This window comes from Melanerpes formicivorus, unplaced genomic scaffold (assembly GCF_026170545.1).
Source record: "Melanerpes formicivorus ecotype bairdi unplaced genomic scaffold, bMelFor1.0.p_v2 SCAF_3, whole genome shotgun sequence".
Classification (NCBI taxonomy): Eukaryota; Metazoa; Chordata; class Aves; order Piciformes; family Picidae; genus Melanerpes; species Melanerpes formicivorus.
Genome location: NW_027142355.1, coordinates 3,662,339 through 3,675,856, shown reverse-complemented (window position 1 = coordinate 3,675,856; position 13,518 = coordinate 3,662,339). Strand labels below are relative to the sequence as shown.

The following is a 13,518-nucleotide window of genomic DNA, read 5'->3' as shown; positions in this document are numbered from 1 at the left end:
TAAGAAATCCTGTGGCTGAAATGTGACATTATTTTAGCAACTGAAGTTACACTGACTCCAGCAGACTTTTGCTCACTTAAGAGATTTCTTTTCATAATCATATCCGCTAACATCAAAACAGAAATAGATCTAAATAAAGGGGACAAAACCCACCCCAAATCTGAAAATCTGGGGATGTTTGGGCCTTGATTTTAATATTACAGGAAAAGTAGATAACTGTGAAGTGATGATCAGAATTGGTGCATAAGTGACAAGGCCAGTTTGAAGTTGTTAAAACCCGTCCTCTAGACTTGGATTTTTGGATTATTTCCATATCCAGGGTTTCTATCCAGTGTTAGACTTCTCATATCTGAGACCTGATATTTTAGCTGCTTGCAGCTTAACTTCTGACAGCAACAGAAGTCACAGAAATGAGGAGGTATATGCTTTAAATACTTACATCATAGAACAAACACTAAACAATACACTCTCAGATGTATATCCATACTGTATATAAAACGCAGTAGCATCAGCCAGAAAGCTAACAAAATGGTGTTTTGAACAATATTTTTCCATCAGTGTTCTTGCATATTTGGAAGAGACAAGAGAGAAGAGAGGAGTGGGCTTCATGTTGTACTTGCATATTTTAGTTTCTATTTATAGTTAAGTGACTCACAGCTTGGTGAAAATCACATTTTCCAATTGCTTCAAGGCAAACTCCCTGCAGCATTCCCTAAGTAGTTTTTTTTCCTGGATAGCCTTTAAAAGGTGGCCTAAAGTTAACTCAGCATTGTAATACTGATCCTACCAAAAGTGACAGTGCTTACTACAACACTACAACACTTACTGTGTTGAGAAAAGTTACTTTTATGCCACAAATATTCCAAGTTTTGAAAGCTGGATCTCTGCCAGCAGTCTGAGGCTCCCTCATTCAAAATACCATGGAAAGTATCCATTTATAGCATGCAAGCATGAAGTTTAAGCTTACAGGAAGAATGGTACTTTTAAAAGCCACCAGGAATCACTTTGATACCAGAACTGAGAACAAAAAATGAAGACTGACTAGCAGAGCATCTACTGGCAGGGGCAATAATCAACAACTACGTGAAAGGGTTTGCTCTTGTATTTTGTCTTCATTTATTCCCATTAGCCCTAGGGTGTTAAATAAGACATGCATCACACTTAGCTTTCCTGTAATTATCTGAAGAAAATGTTTTTACTTTCAATTAAAAAAAAAAAGAAATAAAAAAGCATAGTGCAGTGCTATAATTTCACTTAGTAAAAGTTGGTAGCTAAGAGACAGATAAGAAAGTAAGTTCAGGTCAAATGCTAGAGACAACATAGTTTCATAGTTTCATTCAGGGTTGGAAGGGACCATAAGGATCATCTAGTTCCAACCCCCCTGCCATGGGCAGGGACACCCCACACTAGATCAGCCTGGCCAGAGACTCATCCAGCCTGGTCTTAAACACCCCCAGGGACGGGGCCTCGACCACCTCCCTGGACAACCCATTCCAGGGTCTCACCACTCTCATGGTGAAGAACGTCCTCCTCACATCCAGCCTGAATCTCCCCACCTCCAGCTTCATTCCATTCCCCCTAGTCCTAGCACTACCTGAGATCCTGAGAAGTCCTTCCCCAGCCTTCCTGTAGGCCCCCTTCAGATACTGGAAGGCCACAATTAGGTCACCTCGAAGCCTTCTCTTCTGCAGACTGAACAGCCCCAACTCCTTCAGTCTGTCCTCATAGGAGAGGTGCTCCAGCCCTCTGATCATCCCTGTGGCCCTTCTCTGGACACGTTCCAGCACCTCCACATCCCTCTTGTAATAGGGGCTCCAGAACTGGACACAGTACTCCAGGTGGGGTCTCACCAGGGCTGAGTAGAGGGGGAGGATCACCTCCCTCGACCTGCTAGCCACACTTCTCCTGATGCAGCCCAGGATCTGATTGGCTTTGCGGGCTGCAAGAGCACATTGAGAGCTCATGTTGAGCTTTTTGTCCACCAGCACCCCCAAGTCTCTCTCCTCAGGGCTACTTTCCAGCCAGTTACTGCCCAGCCTGTATTTGTGCCTGGGGTTGCCTCGACCCAGATGCAGGACCCTGCACTTGCTCTTATTGAACTTCATGAGGTTGGCTTGTGCCCACCTTTCCAGCCTGTCAAGGTCCCTCTGGATGGCCTCCCTTCCCTCCAGCAAAACAACTTTTCAAAAGTGCAAGTATGGCCACCAAGGTCATCTTTGTTCAGGCCCAATGTACCTGAATTCTTCAGAAATGTTAGGTTCTGACATTTGCAGTAAAGTGACAGCCGTTTGTTTTTCTTAGACTCTAACAGTGTAATGATAAAAAGAAGTTATTTTGTTGTTTAATTGCTTTAAATAAATATCAGCATTTTTTTTTATTTCTCAAATGGCACACTTAGAACACATTATGTGCTTAGAACACATGACTAGGAAGCACATTTGTTTCGTACTTAATTTCCAGAAGCACAACCAGTTGGTTCATCACAGACAATTAAAAGTGAATTAAAATCCTGTAGGTATAGATATTATACCTGTAGACACAGATATTATTTGTGCTTCTTATGGAAGACCTCCACTTACTGGCCATTGCCATTTCACTGAAAGGCAACTCACCAAAAATGGAAAAGAGGGATTTGGAGTCTTCTTGAGACACTTTGGGGGCTAGCATACTCCCTCTTATCTGGGCTCCTGCCAGCTGCCACATCTCCAGGGCACTGTGGCTCTCCAACCCTGTGTGTGCTGTGGCACCCTTCCAGCCAGGTAAATAACCAATGGGATTTAATTGCAGTTGTTCTCAAGTCTTTCTTATTTATTTCCTTGACTTATACACCAGATTCTGAGGTGCTGGTTATTGTGCAGATAATATTATTTCTTCTTCTAATAATTTGATATCACTGCTTATGTAAGCTCTTAAAAATGTTTGTTTCTATTGAAAACATTCTCTTATCAAAGGAGCCAGTCTCTCCTTTAGCAAACTGACCTTACTAGGCGGTTATGTATACAATGTCACCTAGTAATGGTGGGAGCACAGTTATATAAAGCACTGAAAAAACTGTCAAGATATATCTGTATCATCCTTCAGAGCTAAAGACTTTCTTTTCTTGAGCAATGCTCCCACTGGGATTTCTTTGCTCATTTAGGGATTACATTATGCTAGAAATGTCAACATGTTGTGACAAATTTTCTAAGTAAATTACTTGATTGATGTTCAAATAACTGTCCCTTACCAAGGAGCAGTTGGGATCAAAGCATAGTCTTTTAAACTCATAAAAAGAAAGATGTGTTGACTAGATGTGGTTAAAAGAAGACACGGAAACTTCTTTATCTCTGGCTGGCTTTGATGATGTGCACTGTGCCCTGTGCCCTGTATTTCATCTGTGGCTTTGCTCTCTCCTAAGAGAAGTGCCACACTGATGTTGTTTTGACAGTCATGGAACAGACTGAATGTGGCTGGCCAGCTGGTACCACAGCACTTTCTTGCACCAGTCCCAGCAATAGTCCAGTTGATGGAGTCAGGCCACCAGGACTCTTCTCCCATGCAATTAAATGGTGACCTTCCATCTTCTCTCCCTGCCTATGTCAACTCACAAAAGGATTAGAGAAACACTGGGGCCAAAAATGAAGGTAGAAAAAGAACAAGCAGCCACACAGCACAGCCAAGAACGAAGAAAGGGATTACCTTTTCTTCTTATACAGTAACACAGATCAGCTCTGTTCTACTTGTCAATTTGATGTAAAAAGTTGTGTTTATTGGAGTTTTTTTCAGCACAAAATGCCTTTTCTGTTCAGTAACAGAAGGTAACTTCCCGTGTGTTCGGGGGAAAACATAAAACTCTTTTCAAAAAGTAAATTACCATAAACCAGTCCCTCCCTAAGCACCAGGCTGACTTTTGGGCACACCTGGCAACCCTCGCTAGTTCACCTGTGGGTACGTGGCTGTGTCTCTGCACGCTCACGTAAGGGATTTTTTCACTGCCAGCAGTCATTACGTTATCCAAAATTGTGTAGCCCTGACAGCTGTTCCCACGGGAAGCGCCTGCACCACGCCAGCTTGGCTTGGTCTCTGCTCAGTCTCTTCACTGTGCCCAGAGTACGGCCCGGAGGCACGTGGCAGGTGCAGGGACGGGCGGACTTCGTAGCCCCTCGAAACGTCAGCGACTACCGGCGACCCCCGGGGTCGCTGCAAGGACCGAGTCGCGCGCCTACGAGGCGCTGGTCGTTCGCCCAGGCCAGGCGATGGAGGGAGCACGTACAAACACCCTAGTAGCAGCGGGAAGGTGTCTGGCCCAGAGCTTTCATACATGCCCCGACTCGCGAGCACCTAGCCCGCCCCTCACGGCCGCGACCTCTACTACTGCGGAGAAATGCAGGCGTGGGCGGAAGCATAGGAACGCGGGGACGCCGAGGGTGGGCGGGGGAGAGGCAGTGGGGCGGTGCCTCCGCGGGCCCAGTCCGCCACCGATAGGGGGCGGGCGTGTGGCCTTCGCTCATCTGTTAGCCTCAACGGTGGTAGTCCCCCTCCGCTTCCTGCTCCGTCGCTGGCGGGCAGCTTGCGCGGCGCGGCCGCTGAGTGGACGCGGGTGCAACGCGCGACGTGGCCGTGCCCGCACAGCCCAGGTAAGTGCTCGCGTTCTCTGCGGGGCTGTGCAGGGAAGCAGGTGCCCGTGCTCTCACTGGGGCGGCTCCTGCCACCCGGGCGCGCATCGCTCTGCTCTGCGCGGGGCAGCCGCGTCAGGGTGGTGCTGGCCGCCTGCCCTTGCCTCCGCTCGCCGGTTTCCCCGCACTGTGCAACTTCCCGGGTCCACTTGGCCGTTCCCCTGTCCCCTCCCGCCCGGGAGTTGCCACCGGGAGGGGTGAGGCGAACCGGGACCTGGGCGCCGGTCAGAGCCGGGCGACACCCCTGTCCCCGGGGGCCTGTCGGAGCAACCAGCTGGGAAGCGAGCGGACCGGAGTCTCTCCTCTTTCCCGTGCCTTTCTTCTTCTCCGTCGGCTTACAGCCAACCTGAGGCAGCGGCAGCAGCTGCTCTCCGCCCTGTGCCGGTGCGAGCCCTCGGTGCTGGCGGCGCCGGAGGCGAGGAGGAGGAAGCGCCGTATGGAGGTGGCTGTCGGCGAAGCTGGATGCCTCGGTCCAGCTAAAGAAGTGCTTGCAGCGTACGCAGCCTTCCGTGCTGAAAAAAAATAATAGCGCAGTGGAAGCTAAATGTTAAATAGTGCTGCTGTTCGGTGTTGTTATTCTCTGATGAGTGCCGGACCATGGGCTCTGCTGGCCTGTGGTTTATGAGGCTCAACTCTTGCTAAACTAAAATGCTAAATACGCTGTTCCAGAGAAGACTTGTGAACTGATAAGGAAGGGGAATGCGCAGCGCATCCAGGTTTGCAGAGATCCTTGTCGGATGTGTCGGGTTTCTCGCCTCTGAGTTGCTGAAGTAGCAGCAAATATAGGAATTATGCACTTTTGTTTTTGGGGGTGGGGGGTAGGAGAGTGCTACCATATCTGAAGCTGCGTCTTCACCTGAGCTGCCGAGGCTCTGTGTAACTCGCCTAGCTTTCCATTTTCTCACCGTTAAAAGATAACGTCATGACTCCAAACTTTTGTAAAGATTTCAGCATATACCAGATATTCTTTGTAGCAAAAAACAACAAACCCAAAACACACAACGAAAACCAGAAAACTAGAAATGCCTGGGTAATGACTGTATACAACAGTTTGTTGGGTCGGTTTTGCTTCCTTTTTTTTTTTCTTTTCCCAAGCCTGTGAAACAAATCAAGATATGACTGTCTTCATTAGCACATATTCCTCCCCCACCCCCCCCCCCCCCCCCCGAGAGTCTTTCAAGTAGGAGGAAAACTTTTTCAACTGTTCATTTGCATTGTTTTCTGTGTGGCAAAACAAGAAAACGAGTTTTGTAACTTGCTTTAAACCTGCAGGTAGGCTCTTCACAAGTTAATAGCGTGGTATTATTGGGTAATAATATCTAATCGCTTCGAGAGGAGGTGGCATCTTGTCCTTGCAGGCCATGGCCTTTATCTCTTTCCAACAGTACTTAACACTTCAGCTAGTTAGAGTGCTGTGGGTGATTCCAAAGCTGCCTCACGTTGCCTACAAGTTATTGCCTAGTCTAGGTGCAGCCCAAGTGCTTTGGGCATATGAGCTTTACGTGTAATGAGTATTACATGTGATAATGTAGACAGAGTTTGAGAATTCAGAGGAGCTTTGGCAAGCCAATATTTAAAAACTGAATTTTGAAATACTAGCATATTGTGCAGGAAGGCTTTGTGGTGGTTTTTTTTTTAAGGTAGTAAGAAGGCTCGATTCTGTGCAAGCTGCAGAAATGCCAGTTTGCTTTACAGACTATTTTGTAGATTTAAGATTAGGTGTTCATAAAATGAATCCTCAGCAGACAGGGAGAACTTGTTCCTTAAGATGTAAATCCGGAACCTCTGGAAAGGAGGTTGTAGTGAGGTGAGGGTCAGTCTCTTCTCCCTAGTATCAGGTGATAGGACAAGAGTAAATGGCCTGAAACTGTGCCAGGGGAGGTTTAGGTTGGATATTAGGAAAAAAATATTTACAGAAAAGAGTGGTCAGGCATTGGAATACACTGCCCAGGGAGGTGGTGGAGTCACTGTCCCTGGAGGTGTTCAAGAGATGTGTTGACATGGCATTTTGGGACATGGTTTAGTGCCTGTGGTGGTGGTAGGCTGATGATGGGACTCGGTGATCTTGGAGATATTTTCTAACCAGAGTAATTCTATGCTTCTGTTCAAAGGGAAGTTGTTACTCAGAATCTGGTTTTTAAACCTGCAACCCTAGTGAAGTCAGAAGGCTGATACGTGAGTGTGAGGGCTGCAAGTCTTACTACTCATATCACCAATCAGCATCTCTGTGAGCTGTAATTCAGGTTTTGAGTTTTGCATAAAAATCTCCTGAGAAATTGTACGTTTAAAGCATAATTATTGTAAACCTGTGTGTGCAGTCTTGTGACAATCATTTTACTGTCAACAGCACTGGAATTACTATCATTGTTTCACAGTTTAGAATGATCCTTCTGGGAAATCTTACATTAGTCTGAAACCAAGTTTGTCCACAAATTTTCAGGATCACTTCAGGAAAAATGTGATCCTGCAATAAGTATCAGAAATCTTAGTCTTGCAATAAGACTTCATGAGATAACTGAACAAATCCAGCATCCCAAAGCTGCTGCTCTTTGCTTCCCAAAAGCTTCTAAAAGTTGTCCGCTAATCTGGCAGGAATTATATTAAAAATCATCTTTTACTGAGTTAATTTTGCTCACTAAGGAAAGCTACGTGGCCTGGGCTGAAGAAACAGCGAGTGGACTGGAGCCAACCTAGCAGGTGGGCTCACCTGACTCATGAATTTTCATGCTTCTAGTGTTATCCAGGGCAACATGAGAAAACAAGTGTGTTGATGAGGAAGTAGCTTCAAACTGGTACTGTTGCTTGAAACTTCATTTCTTAGTGCCAGAATTTTCAAGTCTGATGGATCTTTATAACCTATGGGTGCTTCTGGCTTCCTACATCATCATCTAAAATGCTGTGTATAATAACCATGAATCATTTTTTTTTCTTAAATGATATATCCATCCTGAGGTGATTTTAGGATTATTTTGTTGTCCTTAAATATTGTTCCAGATAATTTGTAGTTCTGCTTCTCCCCTGTAATTTTTTTGCATCTCTGTGCATCTTGATGTTATCCACAAATTTGAAAAGCTCTATTCAGGAATCCAAGTCATTGATGACAATATTAAATATGTGTTTTACTTAGGTTTCCTGAAATCCACTTAAGTTTTCACAGGGCATTATCAATGGTTACTCTTTTGGACAAAGTTAACTATTTTTGCTCCCCAGATACAGCGCTGCAACCTCACTTTTCCCAGCTCTTCTTGGAGCTTAGTGCTGGAGGAGATGGAAGAGAGTTTGTGGGAGAGAAAAACCATCAGGACAGGAAGAGCTGCTGGAGTAAACTCTACCCTGCATTTCATGTGCACTGCTGTTGAGTGAATATTAATGGCAGAAAGTTGCACAACGTGTTTCTATGTATAAAAGCATGGTAGTTCTCATGGGAGTCCAGTTAATGTCTTAATTAACTTCAAAATAGATTACAGTCTCCCCTTTATTTGTAAGGCTTGCATTCTTTTTGTGAAAGAAGACTTCTGACTGGCTTCTTTCCCTTTTCTCTTTCTCTGTTTTTCTTTTATCTGAGGAAAAAAGTAAACTAATAGCAAAGACTTCTCTGCTCTCAGTATCGTTATTTCACAGACACTTAAGCTGGTATAAAATAGCTGCTAGAATGCTGCTGACCTTCTCCCAGATGCTTATTTCTACTTTTGGATCAGCCTGGATATTCTTGCCCATGCCAGGTAAAGTGGTTGAGGTAACTGCTATGGCTGTTTGTCTGCTTGCTGGTCAGCTGAGCGTCAGTGACACCTGAATGAATTTGTGGCTGTGTTCGAGCCAGTTCAGGCAGAAGTTTATTTTGGGAATTTATGTAATAATTAATTTCTTAGAACAACATGGTAACAGGATGGTAGGGGTTGGAAGAGACCTCCAGAAGGTCAAGTCCAACCCCCCTGCCAGAGCAGGACCATATAAGCTAGCACAGGTCGCACAGGAATGCATCCAGATGCATCTTGAAAGCCAGCAGAGAAGGAGACCCCACAGCCTCTCAGGAGAGCTTGTTCCAGTGCTCTGCGATGCTCACAGCGATCCAGAGAGGCATGGCATCAGGCACTGTTACAGTATAGTGATGGCATGTTAGCATCTTCATGTCAGCAGTGTATGGATTCTCAGTGGTAAGGTCACTGTGATAAGCACCCTTCTGTCACTGAGGGATGCTGTTCCTCAAATTAGTTTGCATTTACTTAATCTGGCAGATTTCTCCATCCATGATGACATGCAGTTATTTACTATCCTACATAAGTATATTTTTTCCCACATATGAGAATTCTTAGATTTTAGTTTGAGTCAAAGATGGCTATGTTGAATTTTAGTTAGTGGGGTGGGTACCAACTGTTAACTAAATATCAAAGTACACAAAGTGTGTATATGTGCATAAAAATATAAAAAGAATACATTGCCCCTGGAATTTTTATTTGCTGTGAAATTAATTCTTCTCTGATACAGCTTACATGTTTGGTACTGGTTGCTGGTAGGTAACATCCAGCCAGGAGGTAGGCTATAGATCTTTGCTCTGAGCCTTTTGTGCTCTAGAGACTGCAGTTTTCTTGCTGTCTCTGTGTTTTGAGCAGGAGGAGATGAATCACTTTAGAGCTGTTCAGGATCATGTGACGGACCAACTTCATTACGCAATCATGGGATTGTATAGATTGGAGAAGACCTTTAAGCTCAAGTCCAACTGTTAACCTAGCACTGCCAAGTCCACCACTAAATTGTGTCCTTAAGTGCCACATCCTTCATACGCCTCTGGGGATGGTGACTCAACCACCTCCGTGTACAGCCTGTTCCAGGGCTTCACAATTTTTTCAGTGAGGTTTTTTTTTTTTGTTTTGCAATGTCCAGTGTAAACCTCTCATGGCTCAGCTTGAGGCCAATTACTATCAACTTGTCGTTTGTTAGTTGGGAGGAGAGACAGACCCCCATTTTCTACAGCCTCCTTTCAGGTACTTGTAGAGAGCAGTAAGCTCTCCCCTGAGAGAGCTTATCCTCTTGTCCAGGCTAAAGCACCCCAGTTCCTACAGCCACTCCTTTTAATACTCGTTATCCAAACACACTATTAGCTTTGTTGCCCTTCTCTGGACACTCTCCAGCAACTCAGTGTCTGTCTTGTTGCGAGGGCCCAAAATGGGACACAGTACTCAAGCCTAACCTCACCAGGGCTGTGTACAGGGGAATAATCACTTCCCTAGTCCTGCTGGCCACGCCATTCCTGATACAGGCCAGGATGGCTCTTGCCCTTTTTTGCCACCTGGACACACTGCTGGTTCACATTCAGCCAGCTGTTGATTTAACACCTCCATGTGCTTTTCTGCAGGGCAATTCTCCATCCACTCTTTCCTGGTCTTCTTGTGCTGCATGTTGTTGTTGTGATGCAGGCTCAGGACCCATTGACTGGCCTTACTAAACCTCATAAAACTGGCCTCAGCCTATTGATCCAATGTGTCCAGGTCCCTCTGTAGAGCCCCCCTATCCTCAAGTAAACCAGAACTCCTGCCCAACTTGGTGTCATCTGCAAACTTATTGAAGGTGCACTCAATCTCTTTGTCCAGACCATTGGTAAAGGTACTAAGCAGAGCTGATTGTGGGAAATGGTGTCAAAGGTAGATAATATCCATAAACTTTTCCCCATCTACTATGTGGGTCATCTTGTCATAGAATGAGATCAGGCTGGTCAAGCTTGACTTGCATTGCATAAAACCCAAGCTGACTGGGCCTGATCATTTGGCTGTCCTGTATGTGCCATGTGGCACACGACATGATCTACTTCATAACTTCCCCTGACAGAGGTCAGACTGACAGGCCTGTAGTTCCCTGTGTCTTCCTTTTGGCCCTTCTTGCAGATGGGTGTCACGTTTGCTAGCTTCCAGTCCTGTGACCTCCCTGTTTAGCCAGGACTGCTGGTAAATGATGGGAAGTGACTTGGTGAGCGCTTCCACCAACTCCCTTAGTACCCTTGAGTAGATCCCATCTGGCCCCATAGACTTGCATGCATTGAGGAGGTGTAGTAAGTCACCAGCTATTTCCTCTTGGATTATGTGGGCTTCATTCTGCTCCCTGTCTTCTAGTTCAGGGGGCTGGGGCACTTGGAACAACTGATCTTACTGTGAAATACTGAGGCAAAGAAGGTATTAAGTACCTCAGCCTTTTCCTTGTCCTTTATCACCATGTTTTACATCCAGTAAAGGACAGATAGTCTCCTTAGCCCTTGTTCTGTTCCTAGAAACATTTTTATTGTCAGATTGAATTTTAAGGATTTTAGCCCTTCTAATTGTCTGTGCAAAATCTCACATACCTGGGTTGGCCTGCTTCTTTTCTCCCAAAGGTCATCAACTCTCCTTTTTCTCCCAAGTCCCAGCCAAAGCTCTCTGTTCAGCCAGGCTGGTTGTCTTCCCTGCTGCTCATCTTTCAGCACACCCGGATGGTCTGCTCCTGTGCCTATAAGATTGCCTTCTTGGACTCTTGCCCCTCAGGACTGCCTCCCGAGGGACTCCTTTCCTCTTCATTTGTAAACATCTTCCACCTCATCATTCACAAATGATGGCCAGTCCAGTGCTAATTTGGACCAGTAGCAATGACTTGCCTATGCCACTGGAGCACCATGACTCTGAATGCATCATGGAAGTTGTTAGTCCCTAACAGTAGTCTCATACCTGCAATATGATCTCACTCTGCAGTGTCCTGTAGGCATTAACAGGGCCTATATGGGTGTGCTGTGCTGCTGCTACACCTTCTCCCCAGAGCCGATGCAGTGCTTTCTCTGTTGCAATGCTTTATGTCCTGCAAAGAGACAAAGCCCTGCTGATGTGCTCTATCACAGGGGAGGTAAGAAGAGACTCAATTTCTGTATCCCTTAGAGCAAAATGATGAAGACACATCAGCAGTGCTCTGTGCAGGGCTTGTCACCAGGGAGTGCTTTCCCGAAAAGCACACTGCAGCTTCCTAGGGAGATCAGGTTAAAAGTTCTCTCCAACATCAAAGAATCACAGCATGGTAGGGGTCCTTGGAGGGGACCTCCTGAGATCATCTAATCCTACTCCCCTACTAAATAAAGCAGGTTCATCTAGTTTGGTTGCACAGGAATTTGTCCCAGTGGATTTTGAAAGTCTCCAGAGAAGACTCCACAACCTCTAGTGCTTCACCAAAGCAAAGTGGTAAAGTTTTTACTTAAGTTCATTTGGGAGCCCCTGTGATTTTGCTTGTGCTCATTGCCCCTGGTCCCAGCATTGGGCACCACTGAAAAAAGCCTAGTCCCATTCTCTTGGTCTCCATTCTTAGATATTTAAATACCAAGGTTGGAGGAGACCTCAAAGATCATCAAGTCCAACCTGTCACCACAGACCTCATGACTAGACCATGGCACCAAGTGCCACGTCCAATCCCCTCTTCAACACCTCCAGGGATGGTGACTCTGCCACCTTCCTGGGCAGCACATTCCAATGACAAATGACTCTCTCAGGGAAGAACTTTCTCCTCACCTTAAGCCTAAACTTCCCCTGGCACAGCTTGAGACTGTGTCCCCTTGTTCTGGTGCTGGTTGAATGGGAGAAGAGACCAACCCCTTCCTGGCTACAACCTCCCTTCACGTCAAATCCCCTCTTGAGCACCTCCAGGGAGCATTGGTAAGATCCCCTCTCAGTCTTACCTTCTCCAGGCTGAAGACATTATGGGGGCCCTTCTTTGGACTCTCTCCAGTAGTTCCCTGTCCTCCTTGACCTGGGGAGCCCAGAACTGAACACTGTATTTGAGAGGCAGCTGTCTGTAGAAAGCCTCATTGACATCTTTTTGATCAAGTGGCCTGTTCTGGACACCCACTACAATGTCACCTATGTCACCTCGAGCTCAACTAAAATCGTGCTAAAGCATGAGCATGTTAAAGAAGCTTAAATACTTAGTAGTGTCATAATAATTTTGTTTTGTTTTGTTAGCAGCATGTGGTGATGTCCCTTGCTGCCACTGGTACTCTTGATCCTCTCTGCCTTGCAAATGTATAGGAGCTCCATGTGATGCCGTGTTGGTCTTGGTGTGCAGCTCTGTGATGAGGTTGATGTGGTGATCTGTGCAGTAAATTAATTGTCACTCATAAGGTGATGATCTCATTCTGATACCTTAAAGCTACTATCTGGAGTCTGGCTCTACGTAGGGGGTACAATAGTGCAGAGGAACAGATTGGTCTTCCTACAGTAAACATGGACCTATAGAAGAAATCTTTGTAATGCTTCTTTCCTGTTCTGCTTGTTTGCTTGATAACTTTATTTAAAATGGGCCCCAGTGTGAAGTGTTGCCCTGTAACCCTAGCCTCAAATACCTGCATAGTGGCTGTGTGTGGTTGGATCAATTGTATGTTTGTTAATTGTTGTTTGGATCCACAACCTTTTTGTATGGCAGTTCTACTGAGAATTTATGGGGCAGGATAGGATACCTGGTAGTGATGGGTTATTCTGATAACGGGCTTGGTATTATTTTATTGATACAAAGATGAGAAAGTTACTCTACATTTGAAATGTCGACTGGATTCTGGCAATGCCTTGTTCTGAATGAGACCTGGTGATCTTGCAGATAAATGCATTGCAAAGGTTTATTTCCTTCTTCCTGTGTGGAAAGGCTGAACAGACTCTGCTGTCTTACAAAACTGAGGTGGTAACTTGTTTCTTGAAAAAACATAACAGAAACCAAATCAGTGGGGTTGGACTTTTGAGCAGGTGGTAGTTGCAGCAGTGCTTCAGCTATGGAAGAGCTTGTTCATTTGACAGAAGAAAATGTTGGGCCTCACTCTCTTAAATCCCTGTTGAGATTGATACATTGTGGTGAAGTTTGAAAGCAAGAG

The 13,518-nt window shown here is 45.5% G+C and overlaps 1 protein-coding gene across 1 annotated transcript in view; it reads left to right on the top strand.

Annotated features, from left to right (window-relative positions):
- The first annotated feature begins 4,496 nt into the window (after positions 1-4,496).
- FAM3C (FAM3 metabolism regulating signaling molecule C) overlaps positions 4,497-13,518 on the top strand; it is a 34,264-nt gene continuing 25,242 nt past the window's right edge. The window contains exon 1 of the mRNA XM_068165171.1: positions 4,497-4,616. The gene's annotated coding sequence lies outside the window, so the exon portion shown is untranslated. The remainder of the gene's footprint in view (positions 4,617-13,518) is intronic.